Raw genomic sequence first — 24,293 nt, 5'->3', positions numbered from 1 at the left:
TTTCGTCATATTTTTATTTGCTGGAGGCAATTTTTAGTGCGTCATCGTTTCGTCATCGTCAAGGGACAAAGGGGCGTTGACGTCGTCGTGGTTGACGAAATTAACACTGGTAGCAACAAAGGGTTTCTAAACAGTCTGGAATAGTCAGTAGCACCAAAAGAGTAGAACATGTCACACGGAGATTATGTATGTGACACACTTACAATCTATGTTCACACCGGTAGTCTACGGTAGCTGAACGGTCAATGAAGGGAGCCAAAGTTACGGAAAGTGTTTCATCTGTTACATACTGTATCATATTTACAGCTATTCCATCCACCCATCCCTGAAAGCACAGTAGGTCGACAAAGCTAGTAGGCTAGCTAGTCCTACTCACCGATGTGTTGACTGACACCCAGGCGAGCACCATTAGCAGTCTCACGATCCGTTTCCAAATACAGTATCTGTCAGGGCTCCTATAAAGTATAATTTCAACGATCGAACACCCCATTCTTGCCTGCCGTCAATCCCATGTCTTCGTGCTGCTATTGTTCACATTGTTAGCCTTGTCATTTCTCCAGCTGCTACTGTACGTTTTTGCAATGGCCAGGACAACAATCGTCGCGGTGTTTACAAATTACATCAACATAGTGTGTTTGAAAAGTGATGAAATCTGTAAGAACCAAGTTGTCATGTAGAAACAACGCAGACTCGGAAGTACATTTTCAAACTTTATAGTCAGTCAGGACAGCGTCATGTCTGCAACTCATCTCGCACTATGTCTTGCTAGCTCAGCTGCTCTACCTGCATCGCCTCGTTGGAGTAAACAACACTCCCCACGGCTCTGAAATATGAGGTAACGGGGCCACCTAGTGGTTTGCCAACATGTAGGCACAACAACTAGGCTACCGGTACCCACATTAGGCCTACAATACCATAAAAACACCATTGAAGCATTAAAAAAATCTTGTTTTAATTCTTGTAAAAATCAATATTTCCAGAGTCATGAAATTCATCGTGTGACGTCACATCCAATCAGGTTTATGGGTTTTGAATAATGGTGCACATAACATGTAAGAATGGTTTTCTATTAGAGTGGTCCTTTAAGCACCCCAACAATATGGAGGGCTTCCTCAGGGAGTGCCAGGACATCCGAAATTTGGTTTTATTGGCAACACTTGACAGTTGACTTTTTCACCACTTGACTCGACTTGCATGCTATTGACTCAAGACTTGTGTAAACAACCCAGTAGCCATGGTTCTATAATTCAGGCCTATATCCTACAGGAAACAGTATCTTGATTGACACCTTTACCGTTCTTAAGGTTAGTTTGTATGGACAAGTTACCTTCCGCCTACGTGTACTTACCTAGGCTATATCTGGGCGTGTCTTTTATTTGAAAGGTTTGGCACTGATGATGGTCTGGAGGATCGAAAACGTTTTGCACTTCACTGGGTAGCACCTTCTTTATTTTCCTTATGCATTAAAATAATTCATGCATTGGCATCAGTGGTGTACGAGTTCCTCCTTGCTGCTTCATTCTATAATTCAGACCTGCAAACTCGTCAAGGAAAAAAAGGTGACAGTCTACCGTGGCCCCCCGCGCCGTGACACGCCGCGACCCCCCCCCCCCAAAAAAAAAACATTAATAAAAACACAAAACATGATGCATTTCTTAACTTTTTTTTTTTAACAAGCAGTTCGCAAGCGCGCTTTCTTTTCGCAGCATGCTGCCTTCTGGCTAAGGCCTCAGCTTCTGCTTTGCTTGAAGCAGATGCACTTTCGGATGGCTGGTCGCACCCTAGCAGCCTCCTTTCGCCCTTTCCTGATCAATTTATCTGTAGTGCCCGCTTTTTGCATGTTGTGACTGAGTGTTGCATCCACAGGCCCATGCTTCACATCCTCACGGCCAAAGATCTCCACTGCAGACTTCTTTTGATTTAGAATGGAATGCTTGACTGTTTGGATTGCATTCAAGGTCTCGATATTCATGCTGCTAGTCTTTCCTCCAATGATCTCCGTCATGTAGCTGAAAGATGACTCCACTCGTGGCCCATGAAAAATGGATAAAGCTGCCTTAACTACAGCAGACAGCCCTGGGTATCTACCAGTTTTGAAAACTGCTGCCCACCAGGTGACCACATCATCCCCATCTGCAAATGTGGGTAGGCTCAGGTCAACAGTAAACTTCTTGACCTAAGATAGAAAAAGCACTCCTCCAGGGACATTTAACCTCCACAGCAAGAAAATGCTGAGTCCTCAGGTAGACAATTATTCTGAGGCACTGATTAATTTCACTCAAATGAGGATTATGTGCAAAAAAAAGTGTTTGTGTGAAATAAATGCTAATCTAATCTAAAAACCTAGAATTAAACTGCACAACAGATATCGACCCAAGCACAAACATAATACTCTCACACAAGCATTACAAACTAAAAGGGAGGAGAATCATTTTTTGTTAACCTCTAGATCTGTATCCACATCAGCCAGGAGAAACTGGCTCAACTTCTCCTCCATGAGTTGTTTCAGCAGATGTCCAGTCTTGGAATGACTCTTTGCAAGCGGGTCAACAGCAGACAGGCACTGCAATGTCATGCTCTCCAATGGCAGCTTGCTTTGCAGGCAGTGTTCGAATTATCACTCCAGCTTCGGGGGGGTCAGCATTTTGAAACAGATGGTGATGACGTCACTTTTTCCTTTTTATATATATATATATGTAACAGAGTACATCTGCGTTCATTGTAAAATTATCATAAATGGTACGAGAGCGCCCTCTATTGGTAGCTCTCGTGGGTTGATATGGTGGTACGTTGCGTGGTTACTTCAGAACACGCCTGGAGGATGTCACGGTAGGTTGCTTTCATGAGCAGTCTGAGACTGTTAAAGGGACACTGTGCAGGAAATGGTCAAAAAGGGTACTGCAACTATGCTGCTCATTGAAACTGGGCTGCCAATTGCCAAATTTGATCTTTACATGAAAGTGTTCTGAGTAATAAACAAATATTTCCTAGTATGGTCCAAGTAGAGTCATTTTTGCAGCTAAAAAATGCTATTTTTGGAAATTCAAAATGGCGGACCAAGGAGAAGATCCCCCTTTTCATGTATGAAAAATGCAATTTTCCCAGTCATAATGAATACTTAGAATTTGTTGGTGGTGGTAAGTATTCATGAAAAAGGTAACATTAGTGAATGGGAAGCATGAATTCTGGAAATAAACAACTAAAAATCTCACACAGTGTCCCTTTAAAGATATAAAATCTCAGATATAAGTATTAATCCTGTATTTTCATGTGATACAGGTCTGATAGAAAACAGATATGTTCAGCACCTTTTTATTACATACGAATAGCAGTTTGATGCCGTTTTTAACATTGACTCCACTTCCAGACGTTGACCGAAGTAGCCGTGTAACCTGTCTTAATCCTGTATCCCGTGTTTGTGTACCACCTGTCATTCCAGGTAATTTCATTGTTTGTATCGGTTGTACCATTGTGTCTTTTATTTATGTTATGTAATTGTTATGAAGCTTCGGTTTTATCAGCTTCAAGCTAGTTAAGCTAATTCAGGATGCTAGCGAGTCAGTTATGAGCTACTCTCTCGTGAGCAGACATTAGCTGATAGAACTGTCTCGCGGCATCCACTGATCCCTGTATTCATTAACGATATCGTTAATTTGTTCATGTATCTTTTGTATAACTAAAAGCTGGTCACTGTATCCTATTCACTGTTATGTCTGTATCCCATTCGCTATTGAGATTCCTGTCACGTTATGTATCCCCAACCATTTAACCACTATACGATCACTTTATGTTATCCCTGTCTATTGTTATGCGTCTCCGATGTCATTGTATCCCTCTGTGTAACCCCACATATTTAAGAGTAGCCCCGGTGTGTATTGTTTTATGTAGGCTACGTAATGTTAATGGTTATGTCATGTGCAGTATAAAGTAGCCTACTGTAGCATACACACACACACACTCTTTATATTTATTTTATTTATTAAGAACACGCCTGGAGGATGTCACGACGTTGACCGAAGTAGCGATGTAACCTGTCTTAATCCTGTATCCCGTGTTTGTGTATCACCTGTCATTCCAGACAATAAACACACAGATTTGACCAACCCAACCTCCTGCAGTATGTCCATGAGCCCACATAGAAGAAGACCAAAATAAGACCTGTCTCATATAGAGCTCTTCAGTAACGCGGAAGCATGTAGTAGACTGTAGTCTTTCATGTTAGCATTTAAGGACCTCCTGGTTCGTATCGGCTTCCGGCCTCCCATTGGGAATGAATAGGGGCCAGTTTCAAATAAGCTCCGAGTGCAAGCACGCGCTTAGCGAACCCCCGCAAGCTGTCGAGGGTGTTAAAAATAGACTGTAGGTATGACATGGTTGATCATTTTGTGTCAAACTTCGACATAAATACGATGTTGCGTCCATATGCTAAACCCGGAAACTTTTGGCGACTACAGAAGCGGCGCCTGTATCTAACGTCATGTACGTGCGGAGGGTTGTACCCATGGCAACCAAAGGAAAGTATAAATTCGGGCTCGAGCTCTCAATCGTCCTCTCATCCGCTTTTTGATAGCATCCTTCCAGCGTTTAGCAAGAGCTCGTCTTTCACTTTTACCAAAAGTCTTTATAGTCTTTCACGTTTAGCAAAATATTTATCGTCTTTCACGTTACCAAGATTTTTTTATCGTCTTTCACGTTTCTTAAGTGTTCCTATATTGTACATATTTTTCTTATATTTCACAATTTCGATTGGTATATAAATCTCAGTACTTGAATTTTGTAAATAGCTATCTGAATCGTCGCATTGTACATATTGCATCAACAAGCAAGATGGTTTGGTGTTTTGCACCGGGTTGTTCCCACGATTCTTCAAGGAAGACGTGTAGTTTTTACCGCTTTCCTACAGATGAAAGAAAGCGGCGAGAGTGGGCTCATAAGCTAAGGTAAGTAACTTCATGCAAAAGGACTAGCACGTGGCCTATTAATGTTTGAAAATGTATTGTTTTACCTCACATCAGTTAGGTTACTGTATGAACTATGTGCATGCATAGGGTAACAGAGAATTGAAATGGATACATTAATATAGACAGTTTTATGCAGATTTGCAGGACAGGTTTGGTGTAATGCACGGTAGCATGACCGATCCTGTCCTTTTATGCATTGCTCGGTTTATTCCGGCATAATTAGCAGGTTTCTGGTATGCCTTTGTGACATATTTTACTAGTTATACCGTATATTATTTTTCTATGGAACAATGTCTTTGTCCTTTACGCCGCACGTTTTTTGTTACGATATTCCAAACACCATTTTGGGCGCCCATCTGCAGCGCGTGTCTGTGTTTGATAGCAAAGGCCACTTTTAAATGCAGTTTTTCATGTATATTTGTCATGCAATGCGACTACGATAAGGATATATGCTAGGATGCTTAAATGTTTAAATGCATGCGTATTTGTTGGGCTTGCTGTTGTGATGTTACGCATGGTGCAGGACATAGGCGTAATCTGAGTTGTTCAGAGTTAGCGTAATGTTTGTCTTGTGTCTGCAAACGGCGATAGTTGTCATGCAATGCTGTTGTACTATATGTTGTAATTGGTGGTAAATCACCAATTTCTGTTTGACGTATGGTACGCGGAAAATCAAACAGAAAAATCAACCCGCGTGTTGCGCGTTCTTTGTTCACTTCGTGTGTTTGCAAACAGCGACAGTCGTCGCACAATGCTGTTACGATAGGCTAAGGACATATGCCAAGGTGTTACATTGCATATTTATGTGTTGGGCTTTGTGGTATGATGTTATTGATTCCCTCTTCTGGTTCTTCATATGGTGCGTGTCGTTGTAATGTTAAGCTTTCGTAATCGGGAATGCATTTTAATGTAATGCATTTATTAGTTGCTGCACATGGGGGAAACCATGATATGCTCGCATACTAATGCTGACACTGTTATGTGGTAGAAGTAGCAGGAGTAATAACAATGTCCCAGTCTGTGTAGTCGCTGGTGGGGTGAAAGTGGGTGGTAAAAAAATAGTTTCAATTCAAAGTAGGATGGCCTGCATACCAGAAACATAGGCACCTTTCAAACACAGGGTAACTGGGTCACCGTCCGTCCTCGCCCTCCCTCTCCAATTATTTGTTGGACTTTATTGTGTGATGTAGCATATGTTTTTAATGGTAAGTCTCCCTCTCTGGTTCTTCATGTCTTCTTCAATGTTATGTTTTTCTAATCTGGAATGCATTTGTGTGTGTGTGTTTTGATCCTGGCCAAAACGATTAGAATAACATGAAAAACTTGTTGTATTTCCATAACTCCATTAGATTACAGATTATTCCCAGATACCCTCAACGCTTTGCTGTTAGCTGTTTTTGTTTCTTTGATCTGGTGATCTACACTTCACTCTTCAATATAACCTGTAGATGTCCATGCCATATTTTGGTGTTTCTCATTTTCTGGAGATGCCCCCAAGATGCCCGATGGTGACAGCCACAACCCACTGTCCTGTACTTTCAGGCCAGTGGAGACAGAAAACAATTTGACAGCTTCCTTCTCATTTTTCAACCCCCACTCCACAGATAGAACCCCATCCAGGCTGTTGTGGCCCAGGACTCTGGTGAGAAGAGAGGCTGTAACTCGCTTGGCACGGAGAACAGCACCAAAATTGCTTGCCGTCAGTCTCCCTTCACGGAGCTTGTGCCAGAGAGGATTGGTGCGCTGGCCCACTGTTGCCAGTTGTACAGCTTCCTGCTGTGGACCAGACACAGACAGACTGTCGAGGACACTGTCGACACCCATGTGCAGCCTCTACCTGATGACTTCTGGGACAGAGAAAGCCAGCACTGGTGCCGGTGCTTCTGGCTGTGGCTCGGGAGCAAGGAGCCAGCCTATGCCCGTCCCCTTTCCGGCCAGGCGTTGCCTCAGCCATTCACGGTCCTCCTCACAGGGCTGCCTTGCCAGTGACTCATATGGCTTGCGGGGAAAAAGGACTTCAGCTGAGTGGTCTACATTTGCAACCTTTGGCCTTTTCCATACACACTCCACACACACCACATTGTGGTGGCCCACCATGCAGAGGGCTACTGCATGGCTGCATTTGTGCTCTCCCCGGAGGCATTCACACCAGGTGGATTGAATTTCACCATTTGTGTTTATGTAAACCTGTTAAATGTGAGCAAAGCACACATTACTTTGTTAGATCAAACGTTGACCTGGTGACCTCAAAGCAGTGCAAACCTCAACACTTAAAAACTTGGTTGTCAATGATAATATATTAAAAAATTAAGCATAGCTCCACCAGTAAACACTCATGCCATGATTCTGATGAATCTGTAATGATGTGACCATGACTAGGGTTATGGATGTACTCTGACCACTGCTACTTAATCGGCGTGGTGGTTGGAGCACATTCACCAACCATAGAGATGGTCACACCATTACATGAACAGTTGATCAGAATAATGCAGTGACTGTTTCTTGGTAGATGTAATAGCCTACAGTACTATGTTATTACATCATCTTTGACAACGAAGTATTTCAGTGTTGAGGTTTGCACTGATTTGACATTGTGTTCTATTGTTCTTGATATTAATTAAATTAAATTGAATAATAAAAGTGTTCATTCATTCTGTCTTCCTTTCATTTGTTTTTCAGTTCAGGCTCTTGGCTAGCTTATTAGTGTTGTTGGTAGCCTACATTTGTGTACATTTAAACAGAGTAAAAACAACTGCTCTTATTTCAAAGCATGGTAGCCTTACTCAGTATCTGTTAAATCACTGTAGAACTGTAGTGCTTCAATGATGTGCCACCCTATATCAACTTACCGACACCTTGTACAGTCTATCTCTCATGCTGGCCCTGACTGCACCTGCAAGACAACCTGCAACATAGCGGAACTCCGGAACTTTTTTCGTTTTCGAAGAATAACATAATGGCATGAAGAGGTATTGCCATTTTGTTTGTGTGTGTAATATATAATATGAAAAAGTACAGTGTATGTAGTGGCTATCAAGGTCAGTAGCTAGATACGTAGTTAGAGTAGCTAACTAAGTGCTTGTTGTGAATCGTGATGTAGCGTACCACGGATGACGTAACAGGTAAGAGACAACTGCATGTAGTTCGGAAGTTTTAATGATCAGAAAGGGGTTAGCAATATTGAATTAAAATCGTCATGATTTAACATGTGAATACACCAACATGATGATACGATCCGTTCCACTAATGAGAAAGGGATGCGGGGACACGCTAATGTTCGTTGTTGGCGTGCAACTTATATTTTTGCCAAACCTGAATCTCTATGGCGTGTTGCAATGTAAAAAAATCGCCATAGAACCCGAACGCCAACCGCCGCATACAAGTTGATGTCAACGCTGAAGAGCTCTATATACAGTGAGTCAAATATGTATTTGATCCCTTGCTGATTTTGTTGGTTTGCCTACTAACAAAGACATGATCAGTCAATAAATGTTATGATAATATGTATTCTAATATGGAGAGACAGAATATCAAAAAGAAAATCCAGAAATTAACTGATGAGAATATATATTAATTTATTTCCATTTCATCAAGCAAAATAAGTATTTGATCCCCTGCCAACTGATTACAGTTCCGGGCCCACAGACCAGATGGGCACTTCCGATCAACTTGTCATCTGAATTAAAGACACCTGTACATACTAACATGCCTAAAAGACACATGGAATCAGCAGAATCAGTCCATAGTATGAGTGAATCAGTCACACTCCAACCTCACCAGCATGGGAAAGACCAAAGAGTGGTCAAATGATATCAGGGACACGATTTTAGACCTGAACAAAGATTAAATGGGCTGCAAAGCCACAAGAAAGAGACTGGGTATTAATGACCCAGCTGTTGATGCATTTCTTCCAAAATGTGAGGAATACAACATGACTATCCATCAGCCTGTCTGGGGTTCTATACAAGATTTGACCTTTTGTAGGGATTTGATAATCATGAGAATAGAAAGAAATCACCCTAGAGCTGTACAGGATGAACTAGGTAATGATATCAAAGCTACTAGGACCAAAATCACTGAGAAAACTACTGGTAGCACTTAATGCCACAGAGGTTTAAAATCCTGTAGTGCACACATGGTACTTCTACTTCAGGAACCTGCGCAGTCCTACTTGAGGTTTGCCAACGGACATCAGACTGGTTAAGGATATGATAAGGAGGTGCTGTAGTCAGATGAAACCAAAATCAAGCTGTTTGGCATTATCACAATTCAATGTGTTTTGAGAAAGAGTACTGCTGTCTATGATCCCAAGAACACCCTCCTCACCATCATGCATGAAAGTGGTATCATTATGGTTTGAGGGTGTTTGTCTGGCCAAGGCACAGGACAACTTCACATCGTCAATGAATGGATGGAGGGAGACATGTAATGTGCAATCCTGAGTGCAAACGTCCTTCCCTCCACCACTACACTGAAGGGTGGGCCATTTTTGGATCTCCCAACATGACAATGATGCACAACATACAGTCAAAGCAACGAAGGAGTGGCTCATTAAGAAGCATATTAAAGTCGTGAAGTGGCCTAGACAGTCTCCAAATATTAACCCTATAGTAATTCTATGGAGAGGACTGAACCTCCCATTTGCCAAGCTACAGCCACAAACCATTCATGTTTTAGAGATAATGTGCAAAGAAAAATGGGCAAAAATATTTTCTACTATATGCACAAACATTGTCATTAACTAAAAGAAGCATCTAACCTCAGTGCTAGACAACTAGGGCTTTGCCACAAAGCACTTTATCTTCTTTAGCTAGAGGGGTCAAATACTTATTTGCCTAAATTAAATACAAATAAATTAAAATATATTATTTCAAGTTATTTTCTGGAATTTCTTTTTGATATTCTGTCTCTCCATGTTTGAATACATATTATCATACATTTATAGACTGATCATGTCTTTATTAGTGGGCAAACCAGCAAAATCAGCAAGGGATCAAATACATATTGGACTCACTGTATAGGCTTTATATATATGCATGCTTATATATATGGCGAGACACGGCAGGTGAAATGTCGTTTTTTTCATGCCCTGGTCAAATTTGAGATGTCGTGCTAATTTGCATCCATTTACGCCTACATTTACCAATAATTCTGCCTTTGACAACGTTCCGCGTCTCGTCTTTTTACACAACATCTGTCATGCCTGGTATGGTTTTAAAGCACTGAGTTTCGGTCAGAAGGCTGTGTTATCCAAATATGGACATTTCCTTTCTTTTCAGCAACCAATCCTGACTCTCTGAAGGGGGGTTTAAAGCACTGAAGTATTTTCATTGGCTGGCGGTGCTTTTCTGCTAACGTGATTCGCCCTGCGCCTCACGTGTTGTCTTTTTGACATTTCCGTCTTAGCTTGCTGCGGGATCTTCAAAAAATCTTTGCTGTACTAAACAGTTTACCAAAAGAACGACACAATGTCTGTGTCTCAAATGCTGCACTTGTGCACTTCGGGCACTGTTTTTCAGTGCCTAGGGCACTCACGCTGAAAATTTCAGTTGAGCCAGTGCACTGAAAGTGCCAGGATGAAGCCCTACAATGGCGGAAAAATGCAGTGCTTGAATGATGGACACTGCACACACTAAACGGCGGCCATGTTGACAATGACACAGAGGAAACGTGGCATTCAGTTCAGTAGAAGACTTTGGTCAACTGTCTCCTAATTCTCTAAGTAATGTTGATGGGACACCAACCTTTTCATGCCAACCAAAGCATTTTATGTGTGATTGTTGTCCTTTGGTAGCCTGGCGACGCCATCCTTGTACTCCACCCAAAGATTTTGGCCCCGCACATCAGTCGGCTATTCGCCCAGGCTAGTCCTTTGGGGTGAAGGTAGGGTGACCAGACGTCCCGGTTTGGAGTTGTGTGTCCCAGGTCCCGAGCAAACCCTCTCGGGACACAAATATGTCCCGATTTTGGCCACCCACTACATTACGCCATGTCTATCGGGGTAAATATATGGAAAAGATTACATGTTTACCGGCCACAATTAATGGCAGCCAGCGCTTGTATCTCTAAAATCGATTAGAATGCAGGAAATGGCATCTAAAAAGTACACATTTTCCTGGGGGAGGACCCCCAGACCCGCCCGCCAAAATATTGTCCTTCAGTCACGCACGAAGTGTCCCGGTTTCAGACTACAAAAATCTGGTCACCCTAGGTGAAGGACATGGAAATTCAAGCGCCAGACGCTGTGCATTGTAAACAGTAGCCAACTCATGTTTTGACGAGCTAATGCCATGCTCAGCTGTCACTTCCAGCGAGGGCACAGGGCATAGTGCTCAATTTTTCCCCCGACACTATGCACTTAAGACCAGAGTGCACTGTCCGTAAGTGCACTGACAAAAGTGCGTCATTTGAGACATAGCCAATGTGTTTAGCAAGGTCTGTGATAATATATCAGCCGTCCGAATTGCCACATAATCATCCAGGGAACAGCACGTCCAGTCGTAAGTTGTTCACAAACTGTGAGGAGTGCGAGACCCAGCCAGCAATGGTCCGTCATTTGTCTAAATGAGATGATAATGAACATCTGTGTCCTAACTGTGCCGACTCGGATCTGTCAATAAACAGTCATTCCAACAACCAGGGCTTTTGCAGTAGTCTGCTTCTGAATACAACAGTTGTAAAGCAGAGGGTGGTAACTTACAGGCGACATGCGTCCACACGACTCCAAAGTGAGACCTGTGGAGATGTCGCCTTTGATGTAAATGTGCGCATAGCGCTTTTGGTACACAATTTGGGCATGGGGTATGCGCGCTGAAAAGATCAGCAAGGTTTTGGAGATCCCTTCATTTGAAAACGTACCAGCGACAAGACAAAAGAGTTAGGCTACAGGTATCCCAGTTTACAGAAAGATGAATGATTACAGACTTGATGATAATAATGTAGGCCTAGTAATAATAAATATATTTAGCCTACTGTTTTAGGGGGAGCGTACCTATGTTCCCACGCCCCATTGGTCCCACGGCCCACTGGTCCCACAGCCCATTGGTCCCACAACCCATTGGTCCCACGTCACTAAGACTTTTTTTTTTCATTATTTAGGCCCATTGGTCCCACAGTCCATTGTTCCCACAGCCCATTGGTCCCACATTGCTTTTTTATTTGAATTTTTAGGCCCATTGGTCCCACGGGACTCACTAGTTCGACGCCCTTTCGGTACTTACCGCTTACGTCATACGACCCTAAACCTAAACCTAAACCTAAACCTAACCCTAACCTTAACCCTAAACCTAACACTAACCTTAAATCGCTTGTTTGAAATGTTTGATTACCATGTGAAGTACAGAGAGGGCGTCAAACTAGTGGGTCCCTTGGTCCCACAGCCCATTGAACTGTTTGTGATGTGGGACCAATGGACTGTGGGACCAACGGACCTAAAATTAAATTAAAAAATCTTAGTGATGTGGGACCAATGGGCTGTGGGACCATTGGGCCTAATTTTGAAAAAACGCAAAAGTCTTAGCAATGTGGGACCAATGGGCTGTGGGAACATTGGGCTGACCCCCTTTTAGGTAGGCTGTAGGCCTACACATTATTATGACAGGTAGGCCTAAGTAGGCTATGTGTTACACCACTAGTAGTAAACATAACAACAGATAATATTAGATTAGGCTAAAATACTCAGTTTTCCCACATAAAAATGATAGTTGCATAGTGGGATTTGCCTAAAGCATGCATGCATATCATGATGAAGTAATTCATAGAACACCAAAATGATTTAAACACTTGCACACTGCTGTGGTCAGACCATGTCTCGTTTTATTTATTTCCACACTCAGATTATTCAGGTTGACTGCAATAATAAAATAATAAAAATAATAAAAATGACCAGTTGGGGGTTATTCCAAACAGGTGTATCTGCAAAGAACACAACACAAAAATAATAAATCATGTACCACGTTAACAAACATGAATCTTGTAAGATTACACTTAACATATTTTATGAAACTAAATCATGTTATCTTGGAACAATCAATATCAGTGGTATAAAAACTTAAAAACATGGACCACAGAGGCCTTGGTTGGCCTTCCTCCCTGGAACCCATGAGTTGGAGAGGCGATGCCCAGCCCTCACCCAGGACTCAACAAATAGTCTCAGGTCTATCATCTCTACTGGTGGCCCATTAATGTCAACAAAAAGGGCTGCCAAGCTTGTAACCCGGAGCTTGTTGCGGGCTTTCCTGTCTGTGTCATTTAGTGCAGAAAAGCCTCTCTCGCATTCAGCAGAGGTTGCCAGGTATGTCTGGGGGTCAGCCGTGGCCTAGTGGTTAGAGAGTTGGTCTTTCAATCTAGGGGTTGCCGGTTCGAATCCCCCCTGACCTCTACCTGCACCTCCATCCATGGCTGAAGTGCCCTTGAGCAAGGCACCTAACCCCACATTGCTCCAGGGACTGTAACCAATACCCTGAAAAATAATAGTTGTAAGTCGCTTTGAACAAATGAAAGCGTCAGCTAAGTGAAATGTAATGTAATGTAATGTAATGTAATGTCTCTTTTGCAATTATTAGTCTTTTTAGAGTACCCCCCTCCTTTTTCCTATTCAATTTGTAATCACGGAACTCTTCCACAGCCTCCTTGCTTGGCTCCCCAAGTAATTTTGCAAATCTGCTGACCTCTGCCTCCCCATACAGCACTAGGTCAGGGCTGTGCGTTCACTAGGAGCACTGGTGCTACTAAATGAAAAAAATTAGGAGCACAGATACAAATTTAGGAGCAAAGATACAAATTTAGGAGCACTGTGAAATTTCTTGATGGAATTTTATTATAACGCAAAGACACATAGCCTACTGTACAAAGGGTAGCTTTTCCACACATGCACATTTAATAGGATTGTATTGGTGTATCTATTTAAGTTTTTACATCTGCCAAGGAGGTAATGTTTTCAGTCGTGCTGTTTGTCTGCCTGTCTATCAGCAGGACTACTCAAAAACTCATGAACCACAAAACATAAAAAATAATCTTAGATTTACAAAACTTCACTAAATAGCTAGACTGACCACCTACCAATGACATGGGAGTGCTGAAGGGGCTGCTGTCCTACGAGTAGAGTGACTGGCTTCCCACCCTCCACCAAGCGCACATAGACAATCTCGCACTCCGTGTTAGAGATGTCGGTGTCTCCATCGATCATAACGGCAAGGTGCTTTGCTGTCATCAGCTTAGCAGCTAGGCTTTCTTTCATCTGAACAGCAATTTGTGTAATCATTTCGGCGCATCTGTGTGAATGAAACACATTTTGTAAGTGGCTTATATCTCGCGCACACGCACGCACACACACACACACACACACACTCCAGATAATTCATTTTACACTCAAATTCTACATTCATTGTCTAATGGTATGAGAATTTAATGTTTTGGCTGCATTGTTATACTGACTGTCAATTCCACTAACGCAACTGCTAACGCATGATCAATCACATTCTCATCTCAACATCAAAACATTAGCTCTACCTACCTTACGTGGTTATCATATGTTGGGTTGACGTCCACGCCGTTTTTTTATGGAGTAGGATTAGTGGGCCAAACTTCGTGAATGGCTCCTCTTCTTTAGCCACGAAGTAGGCTATGTTCATCTTGATCGCCAATTGCCGCCTGATTTCCACTTCTGACAAGAGAGTCTGCTTCTCCAATGCTACGGCTACCGCTGGTTGCTTTCCGTTCACAAATGCATCCCTGCAGATGATGTGCCGTTTGGATATGTTGTGTTTCACGAGGGAATCTTTTTTTAATTGTTTATTCCCCGTAACGAATACCGAATTTCCTGCCTGCTTCTGGCCTCGGCAGTATTTGCAAAACATCTGTCCATCTTCATGAACAAGCCACGGGAAGATATTCATCCACTCGGATCGGAACTTGTGGATTTTAGAAGCAGTGGAGCTAGTAGTTGTAGTCGTACTACTACTGCCACTGCCTGTGGCTATCACCTCATCCTCACCGTCTTCATCATATCTCCTGTTTGCCTCTCCTGGTTCTTTAGGTTTTCGTTGAAAGAAAGATGTGATCATATTTTCCTCACTAACCGTTCGTAGTGGATCATTGAAGCTATTTCTAGCAAGCTAGCTAATCGCAGCGCAAGCCAAGACCGGTCCGTAGCAGCGAAACACTTGTGTAGAACTTTTTTTTCCATATGCGTTGAGACGTCACCGCGTCATCATGACAAGAACAACGTTCTTCCTGCTCGATCACATTTGACAAGGGAATGATAAAAAAAACAGGGAACATTGTAGACTCTTGTCGATTGGAATGTTTTTTTTTATTTTAATTGTTATTATATATTTATTTTTAGGAGCAAAATGCGAATGAAAGGGTTGAAATACATAATCGCACAAGTGCGACCGTTATATTTTTCTTCCTCGCACAGTCCAAATTTTAGGGGTAATATGCGACCAATTAGACTAGGTCAGCACAGTTTTCAGGCCAAGTACACTTCTGAAGAGGCTCCAGCATTTTTACTAAATCATCTGCAGGCATGCGTGCATTGAGGGTCTACAACAGCCTGAATAAACTGCGGCTTGCTTATCTTGCCCGCCCCCTCCCCTATGAGGCTGACACCTTTAAAGGAGTCTGCTTGTATTGCCTGTTCTGCCTTGTGTGTGGACTTGCCACCATTTACTTTCAGAGCAGTAAGGACTTCTGACGTCTGTGCTACGAACTGGAAGCTGTCAACAACTGAGGTCTCCCTTTTTTGCAGTTTTAGTGACAGGCTTTGTAGCTCCTGAAGGACATCCTTCATTAGCCCTAGGTCACTCTAGTGAGGTTTGTTAAGTCAATATTCCATAAGAATCTTTCACTTGGTGATGCAAGTACACAGGTGCTCCAGGGCCTACTCTCCCAGAAAAGGTCGCTATCCAGGTGAAAAAACAAGATGGCGGCCATCTTGAAAAGGTGAAAAAAAGCTGTTTTCGTCTTAGAATGCCAAGTAATCAAGATATCTGAGTGATGGAAATATTAAAATGTATGCATTCTGACCAGGACAAATTCATTTCATAGTATCATTATTTCATCACAAAATGGCCACCACTTTTCAAAGTGGCAGCCCTTACATGACTGAAAATGCACATTTATGACATACAGCTGTCCGATAGCAGGTATTCAATAATGCATACTAATAGGCTTGGGCGATGTTCCCCTAATTGGCAGCTGACGATGTTTACAGTGAGACGATGCGATGGACGATGACATCGTCGTCGTTGGGGGGGGATTATTTTTTTTATTACATTTTTTTAAAAATGATCATATGTTTCGTTTTTTTGGCTTTCGCTAAGCTATTATTTTAATATATTTGCTTTAAGAGTAGGCCTAAGTCAAATATAGTTTTTAAATTCTTACAAAAAAAATGTTTAAACCTCCTCCAGCTGCGCTACTGTCTGCAACAGAGATGGTCGCTCTGCTGTCTGTGAGAGCGACTCTCCCCGAGCGACCCCTCCCCATCGCCCTTCTTGTCTCTCGTGTCACCATCAGCTGCTTCAAGCCCGCTCTTCCAAACTCCACCGCGTGGAAACTTATTTTCAGTAAATTTCGCGATGCAGCCTACCTGCTACTAGAGTGTGTTATACATAACTTTAGCCATGCAGGGAAGCCCAGAACGTTTGTCAAATGGAAGAGATGAGAACCCACGCGTGCCCTCTCGAGGTTTTGCAATGGATTTTAGCCAGAGTTAGCAAATTACCCGACGCGAATGTTTCTTAAGCACACGGCGAGACTTTTTAATTCATCAATGGAAACAATTGCGGTGAAGCCACAAAGACGCGGGCAGACATGGAATCGCTTGCGCTCCCTCTTGGCAGTGGGCTAATCAGAAGTGTAGCCTACAATCTTGTGTGGCTACTTCACAAGACATCTCCATCGCGGAGAGATTAAACATTTTGAGTCGAATTTCCGTTAAACATGAAATGGTAAACTGTCGCAATTGCTGAACGATTTGTTGCTTTCACTTTAGGCTACTCCGGAGGGAGAACCAATGCCTCATGACTCTCCGTTGTAGAAACTTGGGTCACATAAATAAATGTAGACAATCAGACACTTACTTGAACTCATATGCAGCAAACAATAGTAGGGCTTAGTTCACAAGTTTGTTTTATTCCATTGCGGTAGCTATAAAATTCACTCTGCTTGAGGCTTGTGTTGACAACCTCGGTCCGTTCAGTCCTGCTACCTGCGCAGTCCGCTGCTACTAAGGATTTTACGGTAATGTTTCAGTTTATTTCAATGCCAAGCACCGTAATGATGGCAATAGCAGCGGCTTCAAAAATACAAAGGTAGAGGATTCCTTGGCATCACGATGTTGGCTGTCCATCGTGATGCCAGCTGTCCATCGCCGATGGACGATGACATCGTCTATCGGCACAACCCTACATACTAACCTTGCCATCACTGTTGGAATACAATGTCGTAAAAACAATTTTGTTTACATTCTGTATTAGAGTGATGTTATAGCACAACCAGGGCACACTGGTGACATCACTGCTGTGAGACTCAGCATGGGGTTCAGTGTCGGCTTGTGGTACAATAACTGTAGTTGTAGTTTACTAACTCTTTACTATACTCACTTTAGTTGTTAGTATGTATAGTCTCCCATATGCTATCAAATAAGACCCTGTATATAGCTTAATTAGAAATGTAGTTAGTGTAGTTAGAAATTTAGTTAGATAGCCGCACCTGAATTGACAGGATGTGCCAGCGCGGGAGAGCCGAGCCAAGGGTAACAGGGCTTCTGTTACCCAGATAGTGTACAGATTGCACGGGACTTAAATGACACTGGATGAACGATCAGGCTGGGTGTAGGGCAGAAGTTGCCTGATTTTCATAGACCTCAGATCACGTACCGCGATTCTGGTCTGACCAGGGGGTCGTTTCTCGACAGTGCTTTTGCTAACGACGTTAGCCATTTTGTTCGTTCTTAAAGGGGTATGCCACTATTTTGGGGCTTAATACAGTTAAAATCGTTGGCCAGGGTTTATAAAGGTGGTAAAGTGTCTTATTTTTCATGTTAAGCGTTGTCTTGCTTTAAGACAGGTTAAAAGAGGGAATATGTCGCTAAGCTAGTGAAAGTCAATGTATCCGTGTAGCATACAATGCTACACGGATACATTGACTTTCACTAGCTTAGCGACATATTCCCTCTTTTAACTTGTCTTAAAGCAAGACAACGGCTTACATGAAAAATAAGACACTTTACCACATTTATAAACCCCAGCCAACGATTTTAACTGTATTAAGCCCCAAAATAGTGGCATACCCCTTTAAGACCAACGTTGTAACCAAGGTCTTAAGTCGCTCGTAAGACAGTCTTCCGGCTTGGTCTTAAGTTGTTCTTAAGTTGGTCTTGCTCCTGACATTTCAGCTTCTTGGGGCAGGTTCAGGCAGAGTTCAAGTGACAGTGATTGATTACTGCCACCAAGTGCACAAGCGTTTTACCACACAAAATGTCCAATGATTAGACAATTTTAAATATAGTTGGTTGTGTATGCCGTCTTCCTGCCAGCAAGTCCTTACGTCCAACGTAGGCCACAAGAAAAATAATTGCCATTAAGAGCATTGTGCCTGAAGATGTGCAGGAAGATTGAAAGGTGTGTCAAACACAGTAGGCTACACATGAAATCTGTATGAAATTCGTTAAATACCTGTGAAGACAATCATGCCCCCAATAACCAAATGTCGCTGTACATATCACTGCACAATAAAATCGCGCCAAATAACTTCGCAATGGCGTCAGCCACACGGTCCACTGTCACTGCGCACGAGGGAGAGGAGGCAGAGAGTTGCGAATATGCCCGAATTGCGCGCGCGCCAGCCTGGATGCGCGTGCACACACACACACACACACAGTGAGTGAGTGAGATATATGAGTGGAAGTCGATATACTGGATATACTGTTGTGCAGATAAGGCACCTGCGCTTAATTTAAAATTCAGCCGAAATGGATATGTTACCACCAGCAAGTGAGAATTAGGATAGTATACATGCCATCACGCTTTCACCGGCCATTTCTGTGTAGTTATTTGGAGTGATTATGCTACAGTGATATGTAGACCGACATTTGGTTGTTGGGGATGGATTTCGTTAACAAGTATTTAACGACTTTCATGGAGATGTCATGTGTACTGTGTTTGACGGACCCTCCGTGCATCATCCCTTCCTGCACATCTTTACGCGTAAAGGTCATAATGGCAATTATTTTTCTTGTAGCCTATTTTGCGCGTAAGGGCGTGCAGGCAGGAAGACGACATAAACAACCAAATATATATTTTAGAATGATCGATTCCTTTCAGTTATCATTTCAAACATCATTGAACTGTCCACTCTGCGTGGGGAAGGACCTCGCTGTTGTCTCGCACTTAGAGTTCTTCTACATGCGTTCGGGTGTTGGCAGTGTCAGAGGCCAGCCCGAAGGCATCCCTTGGGGTTTACAGAGTTTAAGCTTAAAAAAATAGCCTACATCTGATCAACTACAGTAAGACTGAGCTTTCTCCAGCAAGCGCATTGAGTCACTTCAAGTTAGAGATATGGGTAACAACGGTTAGACATATATTTGACCCACAACAGAGACCCAAAGACAGCGCGACAAGTGTGTGTGTGTGTGCGCGCGCGTGTGTGTGTGTGTCCATATTCTCAACCCTCTGCCTCCCGCAGAGTAACCAGGTGGCCGCGTAAAGTAGGCTAAATGTGCAAAGTAAAATGATCCCAATGTGATCTCGCATGCCTTTCAGAGTAGGCTATCCTCCCATTATTTCATTAAGCTGCATTTTTTCCCCAGGGTTGCGATGGGTAGTCGTAGCGTAGTCTATAGACAACAATGACATAGTAGAAATGTTCACAATGTGTGCGCAATCCGACCACGTTGTGCGCGTGTGGGTATTTGTTTCCCACTGCGACAACATATTGTGTTGAATTAGAACTCCAGCGGACTCAGAGGAGAATATTATGGATGTTAGAGATTTAAAAGTCCATGCATACATTTATCCCTTCGGGTCTAGAATCATTGCTATTACCCTCCGGCAAGGCATGACAACCACTCATCCACCAACCACCGGTTTCTGAGAGAAGTTACTGAAGACTTATCGTAAATTGATTTAGCAAAACCGGAATAAAATATAAGACATTGTTATGGAACGCTAAATGAGCCACGCTTAATTAAATAAATACACCAACAAATAATTAATTGAATGTGTCACTAATTAATTTAAAGTAGAATTAAATAATTAAAATTGGCATTAAATATATAATTTATGAATTAAATGGCAATTTATATAATGTAATGTTAAATATTTATTTCGCAATTCAATTCATTTATTTAATTATTTCATGTTACGTGTGTTTCAGCACACCATTAATTAAATTAATCTGTCAATCTCACCCATCAAAGTCAGTGGGCGGAACCACTGACGCAAACGGGCGGGACTAGTGCCAATCTGGTGTTATCGACTGCTTTGGTCTGAAGCATAACACCTCCTACATGACATGAATGGATCAAGGAGGAAAGCTGATTCTATTCGAAATATGACCAAAAAGGGTTGTGAGTGATTGGGACTGTAGTACTGTCAACATTTCAAGTGAAAGGCTTAGAGTTTTATCTTTAGGGAAATGTATTCGTAAAATTAGCTTGTTGGCCATGAAGTTTTAAAAGGAGTGGATGCATGTTGTCGAGATACGTTGAGGATGACAGCTGCCTCCAAGTTCTTCTTGGCTTCCTCGCGGCCTATCCAGGGGATCCGGGAACCAAATCTCCTCCATCATCGTGTTAGTTGTTTGACACACTTTCTCACAGGTAATGTAGACAATTTTGAAAGGCATTTGCCGTTGTGTAACCTGACAAAACGTTGGAAATAGCCGGCTACGTGGTCTCATTTTCACCGTGGTAATGCTAGTTGCATTATTGTCATAAGTAGCACAGTCAGAGTGACCGCAGACAACGAGTCATTTGTTGGCAAAACAAAGTAGATGGTATGCTAAGAAACATTACCAACGTTGTTCAATAACAATGTTGGCGGACGCTCCAGTTTTTGAATGGGATCGAGACGTCAACTAGCGATAACTTACTCTTCTAGGAGGGTGCTAGTGCTAGAAAAATAGCATTAGCAGGCATCACTACACAACAAATTACCAGTTACTTATCACATCATAGAAAACAAGCAAGTATGAAGTGATTAGTTTGCGAATTCAAGGTGGATAGCTTGGTCACTAGCAAATGGTATGAATATCAAGAGTACTGGTAGAGTACCTCCCAGTGCTTGGCTTACTAGTTCAACTTCAGAACATTCTGGGACTAGATCTGTCCAGTTATGTTCATGAGCGGTCCGAGACTATTTTCGCTCTCTTGAATATGAATCCTGTATTGTCACGTAATGCAGTTAAATAAATTAAACTGATTTGGCATGTTAAGTACGGATTAAAAATGTTGCATTTTGTCTTTGTAGGGCAGTAGGCCTATCAATGTCATAGTATTCCACAATGTAACCTCATGTAGAGTAGCCTCACTTAGCCTATTGTTTTATGTACTTAATGTGTTTATGTCTGTCATGCGTATACTATAAAGTGCGTTCTTCACTGTCTCACTCACACACACTGGTTTTAATCAGAACATTGTGGAAGATGAATAGAAGTAATCTGTTGTAAGATCTGCTGTAATTCCCACATCTGCATCACACTGTATTTTCAGAAATAAAAAGGGGATACTGAGACCAAACCGGCCTACTGATCCATACAGACTAGCCCTACACAAGACAATGTCTGTCACATTGGTGCCATGACCGAGTTGGACCTTCGCCCAACCGGGATCTTTCTGGACATCATCTGCGTTGTGGTATTATACAGTATATTGCATCCATGTATGGAAATGGTAAAAAGTAACCCACTTACCATCTTAATGTGGTACAATCAAACCTTATTTGACTAATCAAGTGTTGAAGTGATACTGTTTAGATTTATTCTGTAGAGCTTTCTTTTAGATTACTTAGATTATCTTAACCCTCCACCTTTTAAAAAAAAAAATCTTTATCTGTTAAATGTTTTGTGTGTGTGGGTGTGAGAAGTGTACCACCCACTGCAAAACAATTGCCAATACTGGGACATAAGGCTACTACTACTACTACTACTACTACTACTACTACTACTACTACTACTACTGTGCTATTTTTGGAAATAAGCTCATATCCCACCTCCCTGTGAGTTAAATGATTGAGTTTTACCTTTCTCTAGCCGCCAGCTGGTCTCATAGGATTCAATGTTTATCACTAGCATGGAGCATGGAGGTAGTCCATACTCTGAAAACGATTGAAATTACAGGAGGAAGGTAAACCTCGATAATTTAACTCAAGGGGAGGCGTAATATGAGCTTATTTCCACAAATGGCACAGTATCAATTTAGCTGACATTGCAAGCTTGCACTGATCATGGATCATCTGACTTTATGTGTATTATTTATGCAGATAATCAACAAAGCCTGACTGCCCACAGCACCTGGATCAGAGAGCCAGTCCAATGAAATCTGTCAAGAAAACCGCAGATAAACAAGGCCTGTATCATCATTGTAATCTAGTACTACACTTTTATTATACACGAAGACAGAACATGACATGCTTGTATCATTGCAAAAAAAAAAAAAAACTAACTATACAATCAGTCAAGCACAGACGCACTCACTTACTATACAACTCACCACACACGTTATCCATTACAATGTGTTCATTCAGCTCTAACATACCCACATTTTTAATTTAAAAAACCCTCAAATCTGAATAACCTGAATGCAGCGTATACAGTATATCACGAAAGTGAATACACCCCTCACAGTTTTGCAGATTTTTGAGTATATCTTTTCATAGGAAAGCATTACAGAAATGTAACTTTGACACAATGATTAGTGACCTTTTAACAACATATTTAACTGCTTAAATTTCTTGTTCACTCAGAAAAAAACAAAATACAGCCATTAATGTTTGAACATGTACTCACAAAAGCGAGTACACCCCAGATTAAAATCCGGTAGAGAAGGGGCTATGTTGGCTCGAATCGTCTCGAAATGAAAAGGGATGACAAGGGAGGTCATCAGTGTGCGTTTCAACCTTTCTTTGCATTGAACTTTTAAATTTTGAGTCTGCATCTGGCTTAAATAGATTGGTGTGAGATTTGAATGCAATCCTATGGAGAATATCATGATCTGCTTCAGTAGTCACAGTGCATGTTGACATGTATGTTTCTTTTAGGTGTATTTCAGATTGCCAATGTTGACAGCATTCATGCATCCCCAAACCATGTCAGTCCCACTACCATGCTTGGCTTATGAGAGGATACACCTTTTTTGTAAAACTCACTTGTTTACCACCACACATGCTTGACACCATCTAAAGCAAATTTGGACGTTGTATCTTGGAGTAAATAAGCTACTATCCAGATTTAAAGATCAATGTGTACTGAAAGAATTTTTTCATCCCTGTGCAAGAGGCCAGGAAGGTTTGTCAAAGGTTGGAGAAAGTCTCTTTTTTTTGTGACTAATCGTGACTAGATATATCGATTAGTCCAGTGTTTCTCAACAGGGGTGCCGGGGAAAAGTGGCTGATAAATGAATTATGTAATATAAGATATATTTGTCTAAATTGATAAGTTAATGCTAGTCAGTGGAATCTTTCATCTGCCATTTACGCACAATAAAGTAAATTTAGGTCACCCCATTTAGCTGCAACTTCAAACGTAGGTCGTGTGACCAAATGTGTTACTTTTCTAAGCTTGTGTGGTATCGGATGCGATGCCATGTTACGGCTTGTTGGTTTGGGGTGCCTTGAAATTTTTCATGAATTGGAAGGGTGCCTCGCCTAAAAAAAAGGCTGAGAAACACTGGATTAGTCGACTATTAAATTTATCGTTAGTTGCAGCCCTAGTAGGTTCTATGAATACCATCAATACAATATAGCTGGTATGCTACAACTGCTGATAATAATTTGCCCCTGTAGGGCCTAGGGGCCTACAGTATTTTCACTTCGATAAACCCTTAACTGTCACTGTAAGGGTTAGATAATCATTATTGGTCAACTGTTAAACAATTGAGACATATATTGTTATAGTACAATAATAAAAACAACTTGGTTTTATATAGCGCCTTTCAAGGATGGATAAGTGTTTCGGTCACAGAGTCGGAGAGTGAGGGCCGGAATCTGGAGATGTTCTTGAGATAGAAAAAGGCAGATTTGGTGATGTTTTTGATGCGAGACTGGAATGAGAGGGAAGGGTCAAGTTATTATGTGTAACAATTTTGAGTAACAGTGTCTACAAAAGGGA

The 24,293-nt window shown here is 41.9% G+C and overlaps 1 long non-coding RNA gene across 1 annotated transcript; it reads left to right on the top strand.

Moving 5' to 3' along the window:
- The first annotated feature begins 20,485 nt into the window (after window positions 1–20,485).
- LOC134442291 (uncharacterized) lies at window positions 20,486–22,765 on the top strand. The gene is made up of 3 exons (XR_010033360.1): window positions 20,486–20,787; window positions 21,679–21,822; window positions 22,448–22,765. It is a non-coding gene; the product is annotated as an uncharacterized LOC134442291 (long non-coding RNA).
- Window positions 22,766–24,293: the final 1,528 nt, after the last annotated feature.

Source organism: Engraulis encrasicolus, unplaced genomic scaffold (assembly GCF_034702125.1).
Source record: "Engraulis encrasicolus isolate BLACKSEA-1 unplaced genomic scaffold, IST_EnEncr_1.0 scaffold_142_np1212, whole genome shotgun sequence".
Classification (NCBI taxonomy): Eukaryota; Metazoa; Chordata; class Actinopteri; order Clupeiformes; family Engraulidae; genus Engraulis; species Engraulis encrasicolus.
The sequence above is the reverse complement of the archived record's forward strand: the minus strand, read 5'-3'. Positions and strand labels throughout refer to the sequence as shown.